Raw genomic sequence first — 14,055 nt, 5'->3', positions numbered from 1 at the left:
ATATGCAAGTTTTACTGCTGAACTGCAAATTAAGATCTCAACACACACACACACACACACACACACTCCAACGGCCAGGTGCACCAGCAGTTAAGGAACTGGGAACCATAAAGCATCTGGCATGGTCCCTGGAAAACATATCAGCAACTCTTCATGATAGGAACCATGTTACCACTTTTATATCTTGAGAGGATGTGACAAGAATCTCTCATCTCTCATACTATCTAGTTTAACTGGAAAGAGCAGAATGTAAAAGTGCCATTTCAAATCCTACTGCGTATTATTCTTGCTCCTCTGATCCTGCCTATTTGCAATACCAGCACCATGCCCACGTATGCATAGACTGTTCCACACAGAAACACACAGACACATTATGGTTTAACCCAGCGGGCAGCTAAACACCATGCAGCTGCTTGCTTGCTTCCCCTGCAGTGGGATGGGCGAGAGAATTGGGAATAAAAGTAGAATTCATGGGCGGAGATAATGACAGCTTCATAGGACAGAAAGGGAAGGGAAAACAATGATGATGATGGCAATATAAGAATTAGAATATGCAAACCAAGTGATACACAATGCAATTGCTCACCACCCACTGAATGATGCCTAGTCAGTTCCCAAGCAGCAGCCCCCAGCCAGTTTTCCTCCTCGTTTATATACTGATCATGTCATTATATAGTATGGAATATCCTTTGTGTCAGTCTGGTTGTGCCCCCTCCCAGCTTCTTTGGCTTTCCATCCTCCCCACTGGGTGGTGAAGAGCAGAAAAGGCCTCAACTCTATGTAAGCACTACTCACTAGTAACAAAAACATCAGTGAGTTATCAGTGTTATCCTAAATCCAAACCACAGCACTGTACCAGTAACCAGGAAGAAAACTAACTCTATCCCAGCTGAAACCAGTACACACATACATAGGTATACCATCACACACAGAAGATGAGCTTCTAGTTCCTAACAACTTGGTTGCTTGGCATCTGCTGTCCTGAGTTTGAAATGACCTGTTTTGACCAGTTTGAGAGAGGCTACTAAGGCTAGTTCATCATCTATCTGTGAGGAAGAACTAACAGATCTGTGGTTAAGATGACGGTGCTGAAGGGAAACGTAACAACAAGCCTTTATATAAAGAAAAGGCCACCAAATTTAAGGTTGCACCCAATTGTCTGTCATGTCAATAGCACACAACACAAGTTTTCAATTCAAAGGTCTGAACTGCAAAAAAGGGAAGTTCAGGTTACAGATTTAAAATGGTTAAGAATTCCTGGGTAGGGTACCAGAATAAATTGCTGGGAAGACTGTGTCTTGTGCTGCAGGTCTTTAACAACACAGTGAAGAAGTGTCAGGAATGATGCAGATATGGCTGATGCTTCCTTAGGGGAAAGGGTGGATTAGCCAATTCCTTGAGAGCCTCTTGAGATAACATCACCCCGTGTCACTTCCAAAGCTTTGCAAGTTCTGTGTACCGAGGAAGTGATGAACTAATTATTTACGTGAAGAGTCTGATAGGATGATATATCTACTAAACTAAGATTTTGCTGGATTTATAGTTTGTTCCCTGCCATTTTCATCTCTAGCAGATGAGGTGTGAAATTGCTTCAGTAGAAGGACGCAGCACATAACAGCATCAGACAGCAGAGGAACAGAACTAAGACTGTCAAACTTGGGGATCATGCTGAGCTCATCGCTGCCTCTGGATCTGGAGAGTCTTTCTTTATGGAGTACTTGCTAGAAAACTGTGGAAGACAGAGATCTGGTGGCATGCTCATTTTTTAGGGGATGGGCTACTGATGTTTTTGCAGGCTCTTCTGTGAACTCATCCCATAGGAAATAGCACTGAATAGCAAACCCACAAAATGGGACTCATGCACAATCCTTCGGGTTCATGTGCTTTATCTGCTTTGGAGCTTCTTTCAAACCCATGGCCTCATAATACATAAGCATTTGAAAAATGAGGCCAGATACCTCAGAGACCATCAACTTACCTGCTAAAATAAATATGTCCATACACATACAAGAGACATGACAAGGCCACTGGGATACTGGTCACTACTCAGAAGGACTCCAGCAGAATTGATGGAGTGATCTGAGGCACTGCTGGGACTATTGTGTTAAGGGAGGGCAAGAGATACGAAGGTAGCTTCCTAATCCCTTAAATGTTTTAGATATTTCTACCAACACTATCAACATTGTTTTTGCACCTTTGTACTTTTATCTGGAGGAGAAGTGGGCTAAATCCATAAGCCAACATAAGCAATTCACCTAAGTTTTAAACGGAGAAACTAATTTGGCCCAAATTTGCTCATGTAGTCCCATAATATATGATGTCTTTATGCATAGGAAAATGCAGTGATACAAATGCCCAATGGCTAGGTTCACATCAGAATGATTGAAAAAGAGAAATACCCAATAAGCATTTTCCATCCAAGTAATGCAAGTCTAAGCTGAATTTAAATCACTGTAACTTCACCAAGGAGCCTGCACATAACTGAGGGCTGAATTTGACACTGATGCAATTCTGCCTTTGTGCTCTACCTCTTAGTAATCCATTCTAAATCTATTTGTCATACACGTCTTCCAGCTTTATAAGCTTAAAGGAATTTTTAGTAGTTCTACTGCTCTCCCCAAACTAAAAAGAAGATGCAAAGGAATTAATGAATTAAGATTTAATGCCCAACTTTAATTGCCAAGACAGGGCAATTATATTACAATTCATTAAAATAAAATCCATTTGCCACACACATCCTCACCCTAGGCTCTTTATGTTAAAGCCACGTCACGTAAATTCACACCAATCAATGGAAAGTAAGTGCTCCTACTGATTTTTATTAAAATGCTGCTTAATTCACATCTACCATAATTGAACTACAAGAGAAAACATTGTTATTAGCTCCCTACTACAGACCGTACGAAGATTTTAATGAACTTTTTCATTGAGTCAGCATGCCAAAAATTAATTTCTCAAACTAAGAGTTCTTATCACTGAGGAAATTGCCTATGTATAAAAAGGCCTCTTTTAATTATTCAGTGTCTTTCAAAAGTATGCTTGTGAATATGTCAGACTTCGATAATTTCCATTTGAAACAGCTTATTGTGCCAAAGTACTGGACAACCACATGGAGATACCAAAAGAGAATTTAATGTAGACATCCCCAAAATTAATAAAATGTAATAAGAAAAAACTCTGCTCTGGACATACCTTTAAATCTTCTCTTGGCCTCTCCACTGCACAGAAAGAAATAATTTCATCTTGTGCTACCTTGCTCCAGCAACCTGCTCAAACCTCATCCTGTTCACTATTTCACTGACTACTAACTAGAAGGGAGATAAAAACTTCACATCCTAAGGTCTGGAGAGCCTGGATTCAATACTTTAATTCAAAACAATAATTTTTAATTTAAAAGCTGCATAGAGATCACAGAATTACAGTTCTTTCACAAAAGCAAGCAAAAAGACTTGTTTCTCTTTGCTAGATTGAGAGAAAAGACAGCATATTAATGGACAGGTAAAAATCAGCTATGCCAAAGGGCTGTCATACAGAAAATTCATTATTAAACTATGGGATTTTCCTCCCTCCCCCCAAGTGTTAAACATCACCTGCTGCATACTGTATTTCTACTTCTATCAACTCTATTATTTATCTCTTCCCAACTCAAAGGAAAACAGTGAAAGTGACACTATAAAAAACTTCCAGCCCCTGCAGCCTTCATCCCAACCCATCTTTCCACTCCCATTATCTGGTGCTTTGCCACATTCTTAGCTGGGTGTTATTCAAATACTCTAGCCTTCACAAAGATGATACAGAAGCTTAGATGCGTGTGTTCCGGGAGAATCCTGCTGGTGAAGGACATTCCCCATGGCTATTTAATGTCACACATTTCCTACAAGTTCTCTTCTTCATTTGAAAGCCTGGCAGAATTTTTTGTTCTTTAACATTACAGAAAACTTGGATAAAGCAATTTCCAAGTATCTTGTGTCACTGTAAAACTGAGTTCTGTCTCATTGGAACAGCTGTTGGTGCAAACCTGTCAACTTCAGCTGACTTATTTTAGTAGATCATGTATGACCCATCTCTTGTTCCACACAACAGAATGAACCTTGAACAGCTTTTTGTGTCCCAGGAAGCTATACAGGCAGTCTGCTGATCATCAAGAAGTGTAAACATGTTCAGAAGTGCCCTGAACAAGCACACTGTGGGCACCAGCAATGGCACCAGCAAGTCAGTAAATGGCCAGTCACTAAGGACAGCCCCATCCTATAACTAAGGGAACCAAAGAATTTGGAGGAAGACTTAGAGGGAAGAGACTCTAGAGGGAAGCCAAAAGAAAGACGAATGAAGGAAACTGAAACGAATCAAGGACCCTGCACCAAAACTACCACTATGAGTCCACCCAACTCTTCTGGACCACAGCATCCCTCCTGCAAAAGGAGTAAGTCATGTAATGAACTACAACAATAACCTGCCCAACTTCTCTCCTGGACTACACTATCTCTTCCACAAGTCATGGAAGTAATTTCAAGCATAAGATTCACTCAATTTAAGCTTCAAAAACTGGACAGGATCCTCATAAATTTAACAATCATTGTGCTTCTGACCTCTTCTTCTCTTGGGAAGTTGAGATCACAGTGTCTAGAAGAGGTCCCCATATGCATTTTGCTCTCCTGGACAGGGTCTGTGCTATGTTTGGTTCCATCTGCCTTTAGCCTTCTGAAAGTTAATTAATCTTAGCTAGACCTCAAAGTGGCTTCCCTAATCTGAACCATTTATTTCAGTGTCTGCTACAAAGACAAGTTGACAACTACCTCAGGCTAGGCATCTGGCTTTAGAATAACTGCAGATGAGACGAAGTTAGGCAACTATGTTCTCTTTAAAATTGCAGCCTGTGAAAAAGAATTTATTTACCGGATCATTACAAAACCAATATATACCACTTGAGTGCACTCCTCTTGGGCTCAAGCTCTCTGCTCCCACTAAATGGGTGGCCTCTCTCCTTTCATCTCAAACCTTTATATTTTTCCAATTTGAAAAATGCAGTGACTGACTGATACAAACAGACCTATTTCCAAAATCATATCAACAACTCCATCTGTCAAAAAATTCATCTTCAATGCAATTTCAAGAGCAGAGCTCTCCGCACTAGGTGTTTGCAATAGTTCCATACATCAAACACGCTACGCACAAATGCACCGCATGGCACTAACAAGGAATACAACTTCCTATACAAAGTCAAGGGAGAGCAAAGATAAAGAAGAAAGCAAAAATCAAGATGATAAGAAACAGATAAGGAGATAAGAGCAAAGGGAAGGAAGATAAAATGTTTTGTGGGTGGTGAACACCAGCTGAAAATGATTTTTCTTTCAAGTCACAGTATACTTAATTTATTTATAAGCACTGGAAAAACTGTTATTTGCAGAGTCCTGTGTTGGAAAATACACTGGAAGTGCCACTTATTGAAAAAGCAGCTCAGAAGGAGAAACAAAGAACATGGGGGCCTATAAGGATGCTGGGGAGGGACTCTTCATTAGGGACTGCAGTGATAGGACAAGGGGTAACGGGTTCAAACTGAAACAGGGGAAGTTTAGATTGGATATAAGGAAGAAGTTCTTTACTGTGAGCATGGTGAGGCACTGGAATGGGTTGCCCAGGGAAGTTGTGAGTACTCCATCCCTGGTAGTGTTCAAGGGCAGGCTGGACAGAGCCTTGGGTGGCGTGGTTTAGTGGGAGGTGTCCCTGTCCCTGGCAGGGGGGTTGGAACTTCATGATCCTTTCCAACCCAAACCATTCTATGATTCTATAAAAATGTTCACCTACATATCAAGTCACGTTTCTTGCAGCAGAACGATGATGAAGCTGGGAGCAGTCAGGCATCAGAACAACTAAGTACAGCCTATACTCAGCACATAGCAATGATATATTCAGGAGTTCTACTGAGGAAGTATCTAAAGATGAAAACTAATAACTCATGATCTTTATGCTCTAAATGATCAAGACCTATGTATTTATGTTTCTGATGCTGGATCATCCACATTAAGGTCCTGCTGGTATTCTTCAAATAGGCTTGTGCTTTTCATGGCCTCACTAGAAGATGGTTTTACAAGGTTTGATTTGCATACTTTATATGGTTTGACCTGTGTAAAAGCTGTCGGCTCAACTGGACACTCAGACTGGATGTTCTCTTACCATGCTAGTTGTGGGGGATGAAGGGTTGGTGAAAGAAAAGAGAAAAACCCAAACCAAATCCAAACCAAAAGGAAATAAAGGTGAAATTGCTGAAAAACTTTCAAACTCTATCATGAATGTCAGATTTTAGGCAATACTTATGCAAAGAGGTTAGAAGAAGCAGTCTGAGTCTTAATGCACATACATGCAGAAGGACCAGACAACCTCAGTATTGCTGGAGATAGGCACTTTTCCTAACTATGATTTTTTATGTCAGCAACCTGAGAATCAACCAAGATTTCATAAAACCCCTCACATAATTAAGCAGATTTTTCAACCACTCAAAGCTATTGAGCTTACTGAAGTAAGCAATGTGGAAGACAGTTAAGAGAGACAACCTGGAGGATGAATAAAAGCCTTTGGCTTTTGGTTGTATAAATGGCTATCAGCTGGATATTCACTGTGGTTATTCACCACCATGAAGGGGTGCTGAACAGCTTCAATTTAAAAAAGAGCACTACTACTTGAAAAACTAGATGAAAATACAATGCCTTTCTAAGGGCATAGTGCAGACAATCACTTGTACCACTTGTATGTCAGGTAAATTGTAGAGAAACCCGGAGGGAGGGAAACAACAGCATTGGCACCTACAGAAGAATGGACATTTTTCAGTTCTGCCATTAATGTCAAGGATGCAAGGCAGTGATGACTGATGAAACCAAAGGTGGAAATGTTGCTTACAGAAGAAGTACACCACTATTGCACTATGCTCTCCTTTGAGACAGATAAATATAATCTGGATTTTGAAGATATATAAGTCCTATGGGTTAGAGTGAATTCGCTGCAACTATAAAAACTATTAGTGCTAGGGTTCAGAACAGAATTAACAGTTCATGGCTACTTTTTTTTAGCTGACACCAATTCCTTAGGCAGCTTTATAGTCTGTTAAGAGAGAAGCAGACACATTTTTCTTACATATCTATTTAACACTATGAAAAGCAGGGGCTCTTCCCTTCTGCTCTGCAGACTTCTGCAGCCTGTGTCAGCAACTTTTCATTGCTTGGTTTTAAACGTGAAAGGTCATTACAAAGGTCTCCACTGAACAGAGAAACAGGTATAGATGCTGAAGCCTTCATAGCAAAGACATATTTACTCTTAAAGCCTACTACATACATTTTCTCTTTTCTTTTTTAATGCCCAGCAATTAAAGGCAAAGAGAAACTCCATGAACACACTGATGTAGCACATTAAAATAATTACAATAATCCTTACTTACACTGCATTAAAGATTGCTGTAATGTGCAATGATCCCTAGAATTGCTTATCTGTACATCCATCTATCAGAGAGCTCTGTTTATCTGTCAAGGACAAGATTGCAAGTAAGGGACTAAGTCATTTAATTGCTCATCTTATAAATTCAAGCTATCCCAGGAACAGAGCCTACTCATAGTACAGATTTGATTCTACTGCCTTGCAGTTTAGCAAACATAATAGTTCCAGATGTTGGGGCAGCACTTGATCTTTATGCACCCCTCTCATACAGCTAAAGAGGCAGTGCAAAAATGCACATATCTAAGGCAACAATGCTGTTTACTAATCTCCCCTAGATAAAACAGATCAAAATCAAATCCTTAAGCAGAGGTTTCAAGGAGAACAGTGGAAGTTAAATTCTGGTCTTCAGATGTGGCTTTCCTGTCCTTACACTTTAAGGACAACGTATGTAAAGCTGACAAAACCTTTAAGAAAGCTTCTGGGCAATAGCTGACAGCATGGGCACACATCAATTCAATGGCAAGGTGCAGTGATATACTGCAACCAGAGGACAGAGAGAAAAACCAGAACATGATGAAATGACTAAATGATGCTCACCAAACTGATATTAATTTTCAACATACTATGCTCAGAGAACTTTGTAGTGCAGGACACCTCCAAAATATGTAAGAAAACTTTCCTTATTCAGCTTGCTGTGTATTGCTTGGCACCACTGTAGCTTAACATTCCAAATGACCAAAGACTGCACGGCTAGAATGCAAGCAACCAGATTAGAGCAGAAATAGTATTTTATGCAAATATGTTTCATCTGAAGAAATAAGAACAAGAAGAAAAATAGCTGTGATTCAATTAATGTTTTGATGACCTGGGCAATTAGGTTTATAGCAGAAAGAGATTTAATTCCTAAATACCCATGCATTGTCATGCTTTATCTAATGACTTGAAAGATAATAGTTAACTGACTTCATGAAAGTCTTTAGGATTAGATCATGACCTTTACTCCTATCTGGACAATAAAAAAACCACCCACAAATATCCAAGTCCAAAACCATCCATAGGAAGTGCTCCTGACTCTATGTTCAAAAGCAAGATAGGGAATAGCAGTTAGAGGAAATGGGCTGCCTTTTGCCAGTCCCTGTTTATATTCATGGAGGTTTGCAAGCCTGTGACAACCATGGTTAGTACCGATCTTGCAGTTTATGGACATAACACCCAACCAGTAAGAACCTGGATTTTTTCAGGTGGTGCCAAAATGTCTGTCAAGGATACTGATTCATGTATTTATTTCTTTGCTTTGACTGGAAATCTATTTTAAGAAATACCTTCAGCATTTCCTCTGTGCTTTCCATGAAATTAGCTGCTTTCCATTAATCAAAACACAGTCACAGAATCACAGTGCTAGAATGGCAACACTGGGAAGGATGTTGATTCCATTCTCCTGCTCCACCTGTGATCAGTGTGTCATTATCTGCAAGACATTTATCTGTTATGTCTCAGAACACCTTCAAAGACAAAGTGTCTACATCCTCTTAAAAATCTCTCTCCCAACACTTAACTGCTGCTGTCCTTACAAAGGCTAAAATTAATCTTCTTCGCTGTGATGTAAACAAATTGCTCCTCGTTGTCTCCACAATGGACAGAGAACAATTCCTCCGCTTTGCAATTAATTTGATGTATTTGAAAATAGGATTTGTGGGTTGCTCTGTTTTGCTGCTTTGAGGTTTTTCTGTTGTTTTCTTTTCTCCCTGCAGCAGAGGTGCTTTTCTCCTTCAGTCTTCCTTCACAGAGTATATTTTCTGCAGCTGTGATCATAACTGTTACTTTTTTCTGGGTACTTTCCATCTGATTCACACTATTCTCAAAGCCTGGGTCTCAAATCTGGACAATGTATTCCAGCCAAGGTCTTACTGGCGCTGACTGGAGCCAAAGGATTACTCATAGTTACACATGCCAGAGCAACACTTGCCTTTTTTTTTGCAGCAGAATGACATTATTGACTCATGTTCTGTTTGTAATCCACTGTAGTTCCCCCCCCCATTTTCTGAGTTTATTATTATCAATTGCTTTCCATCCTGTTTTGTGCAGATGATTATTCTTACTTAAGAACTTTGCATCTGCCCACACTGAACTTTATCCTCTGTATTCAGACCATTTCTTGAATTTCTTGAAGTGACTGTGAATTTTATTGCTGTGCTACATATAATCAGTCTACTAAGTTCAACATCTACAATTTAATGAAATGGTGAATACTACTGCACTCAAAATAGATCCAGAAGAACCTGTGCAATTTATCCTACCAGCCTGACATAGAGCCATTGACAGCTACTACCAGGATGCAGCTTACCAACTGATCTTGTATCCACTGCATAATTATTTCTTTTAGACAATATTTCTTTAACTTGCTTATAAGAGTAATGTAAGCTGATGTCAAAAGCCTTATTAAAGTCAAGATACATGATACTGCAAGCTTATCCCTGAGTCTCAAAGCCTTTAAATGTCGCAGAAGAAAATTAGTTTAGCTTGACATCCATACCAGCTTTATTCATCCCCCTGTCTTCTCAATGCTAACAAATGTTTGCTTTAGTATTTTATTTGAGTACTGTTTTCTTTCCTTTTTGTTCAGGGTTTCAGGTTCAACTCATGGGATATCATTTCCTATTTTCTTCCTTTCTCTAACTTTAAAAATACAGATGCTGCTTGTCCTGTCCAGTCTTCTACAATTTCATAAACTAACTTTTACAATTCTTTCAGCCAATTCACTCAAACCTTAAGCAATTCCAGTTGATTTGCAAACATCTAATTTACTCAAGCCTCTTCTTTCCCTAATACAGACTCTTACACTTCAGCTGGAGATATTAACTATGATAGCTACATGATCACAGCTGACCTTTTAAGTGAACACCAAAGCAAAGGCAGGTAACAATGTTCTGGCCTTCTCAGCAATGCCATGCCTGTAAATGTCTCTCTCCACCAAGCAGGGAGCCATCATTTTTCTGGAATCTTCTCTTCCTTTTATTATATATTTTATATATATATTATATGTATTTATATATAGATATATGTTTTATTATATATACATTCCTTATAAAGAATTGTTATTCTTAAATCCTTGGCTAAACATCTCATTTTATACTTGGCTTTCCGAGTTTAGGGCTAGCATGTGCGCTCACTGAAGAGTTCAGCCTAGTTGTACTTTATGTAACTTCTTGACACTGCAGTCATGAAGAGCCTTGTCGTTAACCAAGTTCTTGCCTTCTGGGTAATTTGAGTTTGTGCCTTCTATATTGAGGAAATGCCAATTATCTTGGTTCTTCTTCCTCTCGTTTCTGCCTTACATGATTTTGAATTCTCTTGCCTTTATTTGGATGTTTTTCTCTTCCTAAGAATTCTGCCATGTACCTTTTTATGGCCATTGTCACTTTGCCTTCTACTTTTAATTCTCCACAAGAGTTCCTGTTTTTCCTTTAGAATCAAAGGACAGTCTGTAATCACCTATTACCTCACAAGCATATGAACATATTTAAATATTGTGCATATTACTCTGACTGGCTAGTGATTTAAAACTCACTCTGACATGCATTATAAATCTACTGCTATACCACCCAGTATTTAAATCAAACAATATTTCAAAGCTGGAGACTTAGTCCCAATTGGTTTGACCTTGTTACACCAGAGCACAAACCAAAGCAGCTAGTTTGAATAAGACCCTGGGGGCTCTCTTGCAGCAAATAGAAAAGCAGCTTTGCAGGCATGGGGTGTTTTTTCCCCCCAAACACCTTCTTTTTAAAGGTATAGGTAGGTTTCCGAAAATAGCTCCTATATACAAAGCAAAAGGAAGGAGACTCCTGCTCGCTATGTGATGTCAGTAAGAGCAGGGTAAGGCCCCATGGTATTGCCAGAAATGTATTTACTACAATGGGAGCCAGATGAGCATTGGGAAGCGTGGATTTCCCTTTGAAAATCATGTCTGCTTCAGAACCAATAAAATTAGAGATATTAAAGCAAAGCCAGCACCATTATTGACAAAACTAACAAGTGCTCCCCAAGTGCTAATAAAATTCCAGACATGCAACCTATCGATCACTGTCTCAATTCAAAGCACATCTGCCATACACAATCACAGACAAGGCCCCCATCTCTGTCACTTCTGATGCCGTACTTAATGACAAAATTGGCTGCTTACAAGCTTATAAGGAATTTAATGTTGTGCCTCTAGCATATAGAGAACCACGTGCATCTTCTTGGAGGATATAAGCAGCCATATGTGCTTGAAACGCATTGATGGAAGATAGTGTATTTCACGTGCTGCATCTCAGCTAGTGTTTTCTGTTGATTCAGTTAGGATGCTTTTAAATTGTACTGATTCACTGAAGATTTACAAACATAATTCATGTGCAGTTGTCCTCTGAATAAGCCTCTAAAACTAATTCAACCACAGTCAAAAAATAAATTGCAAAATAAGTTACTCAATTGAAATCTGCCATCTGAGGCACTGTAATAGAAAACATTTATTATAAAACTAACATGTATTTGTGGCTAGAGATGTGTACGGTACTAAACAACTCTTGGAAATGAATTTATTCAGGCTTTTCTGAAAGAACATCTTAACTGGGCTAACAGAAAATTACATGTTCAAAACTAATGGCAGGTTCTATGATTTCCATCCTACATCACAGGCTTCCCATTATTATCCTTTTTGTTTTGGAAGGCTTATGAATTTCAGGCAAACTTTACTCTGCACAGCTGCAGGAGGCCTAGATTTGCCTGTTAGATACTGGAAAGATATAGGTGCAATTCAGTGCAGAAGGGGAGGAAGCATGAATACTAATACGTCCATCTCTAGATACAAAGCTTCAAATTTGACAAATCTACTTCCATGGGGCTGCTGGACTGTGAAAGTCGAGGATATGCTATGCTGGAGGCCACAATGCACTCAAAAGCAGTGTTTCCTCTTCAAAAGTGAGGGTATTTTGCCCATTCAGACTTTCATTAGTGCTCAAGGGGAATTCTTTGAAATGACAGAGAGTTCGTGTCTGCAATTAATAATGATAGCAAAGTCTACAGCAGCATGTCTGACACTGAAGTCAGCCACTGATAGGTTCAATTCAGGCAGATGAGGGTTTCCACAGAGTACAGTGGAAGAACGATTTGGGAATTCTTTTATTCCCTGCCCAGAGCAGACAATGAAAGCCCTAAGCAGTAATATCCCCATCCAGATTTCCCACTTACTGGGGAAGAGGGCTGGGAGTAAAGACAGTGAAAATAAAGACAAAGGCTGAAAGACAAGGGGGAAAGTTCAGACTATTTCTACAGTCTTCTTGTTAACAATAACGGCAGCTCAATGCTCTAAACATTTTTGGATTTGGAGCTTATGTATCTGCAATACAAGTGCATCCCGTTAACTTCCACAGCTCCCGTGTTCTGGGCAACGGTGCTTTACAAAAAGCCATAGGGCAAGCACATTGGACACCACCCCAGGCTGCTTCCAGCAGCTTTAAACCTAACAACGTGTACTCTTACTTATGCACCTTATCAGGAAAAGTAATAACATCTCTTTGTCCATAGAATAATTTAGCACAGCTATTGAGAGGTGGCTTTTAGCAGAAATCCTCAATAACTTAGACTCATTTTTTTAGCTAACAGTTTTCACTTACAATAATACATAGTCTGAGTGAGCCAATTTTCTGGCAAGTCTGAAGAGGTGTGAAATCTCAGACACATTTCATTACCATACCAAAAATCTTTTACTTGAGAATGTTATGCTAAACTTTTTCCCTGATCCCCTCTTTTTCTTTCTCCCATGCAGATGGAGAAGACTCGGTAAGTGTGTCAAGTTCGCTGTCAAGCCCCTTAAGAACTCTCAAATGACCTTGTCAGAAGAAAAAATAAATCCTAACCCTTTGATCCATATTTTAAATTCCTGACTAACCTGCCCCTTCCACTCTGCTGCTTTGTGGCTTCTGCAGCTCTGACAGAATTGAGTTCAGTATTAATGACTAGCAATCATTTTCAGGCTATACGCTCTCCTGCCTTCTGCAGACCAAATGCCTCGTTAGCTTAGCTCTGCGGGTGAGATGCTCACCTTTGTATTGGTTTCTCCTGGGTTCAAGACAAATAAAAAGCCGGGCTTGTAGCTAGGCTAAAAATAAATTCCCATCACTCAAATGCCCTCCAAGACGCAGCTGAATCATTCAAGTTGACTTCCCTTGGAAAGGCATGCTCTGCAAAGGTACCTCGTGCAACTCTAGGGGTGGTTCCACTGCAAGTCATGTGCCAGTCTGCTTGATTATGTGGCTGGTGGCTTTCAGTGCATAATTAAATAATTCAATCTGCTGAATAAAGCTAGCTTTATGCTAGAAAAGAATATAGAGTTGGCTGGACCCAGCAGACTCTTCTATAGATGATGGAAATAAAGCACAAGCTGAAGGCAGAACGCCGCTGATTTTCAAAACCTTTGAGTACTGCTGGGTTTTAAATCTGTTAAACATACCGAATCCTCCAGCTGCCTTCGTGAGATCACTTCTGGCAGGTAACAGCTACCCTCAGCTGTTTCCAAACCCGGCCCCCCGTCTCCTTCATCAGGATTCTACAGTCTGGCTCCCATATAATGACTTCACAATTAGAATATTC

At 39.7% G+C, this 14,055-nt stretch overlaps 1 protein-coding gene across 1 annotated transcript in view; it reads right to left on the bottom strand.

Annotated features, from left to right (window-relative positions):
* Window positions 1-14,055, bottom strand: part of SPOCK1 (SPARC (osteonectin), cwcv and kazal like domains proteoglycan 1) — a 285,227-nt gene that overhangs the window by 175,432 nt on the left and 95,740 nt on the right. The window lies entirely within an intron of this gene.

Source organism: Pezoporus wallicus, unplaced genomic scaffold (assembly GCF_028554395.1).
Source record: "Pezoporus wallicus isolate ANWC-B61680 ecotype Strahan unplaced genomic scaffold, APGP_CSIRO_Pwel_v1 contig_8166, whole genome shotgun sequence".
Classification (NCBI taxonomy): Eukaryota; Metazoa; Chordata; class Aves; order Psittaciformes; family Psittacidae; genus Pezoporus; species Pezoporus wallicus.
This window is presented reverse-complemented; position numbering and strand designations above follow the sequence as displayed.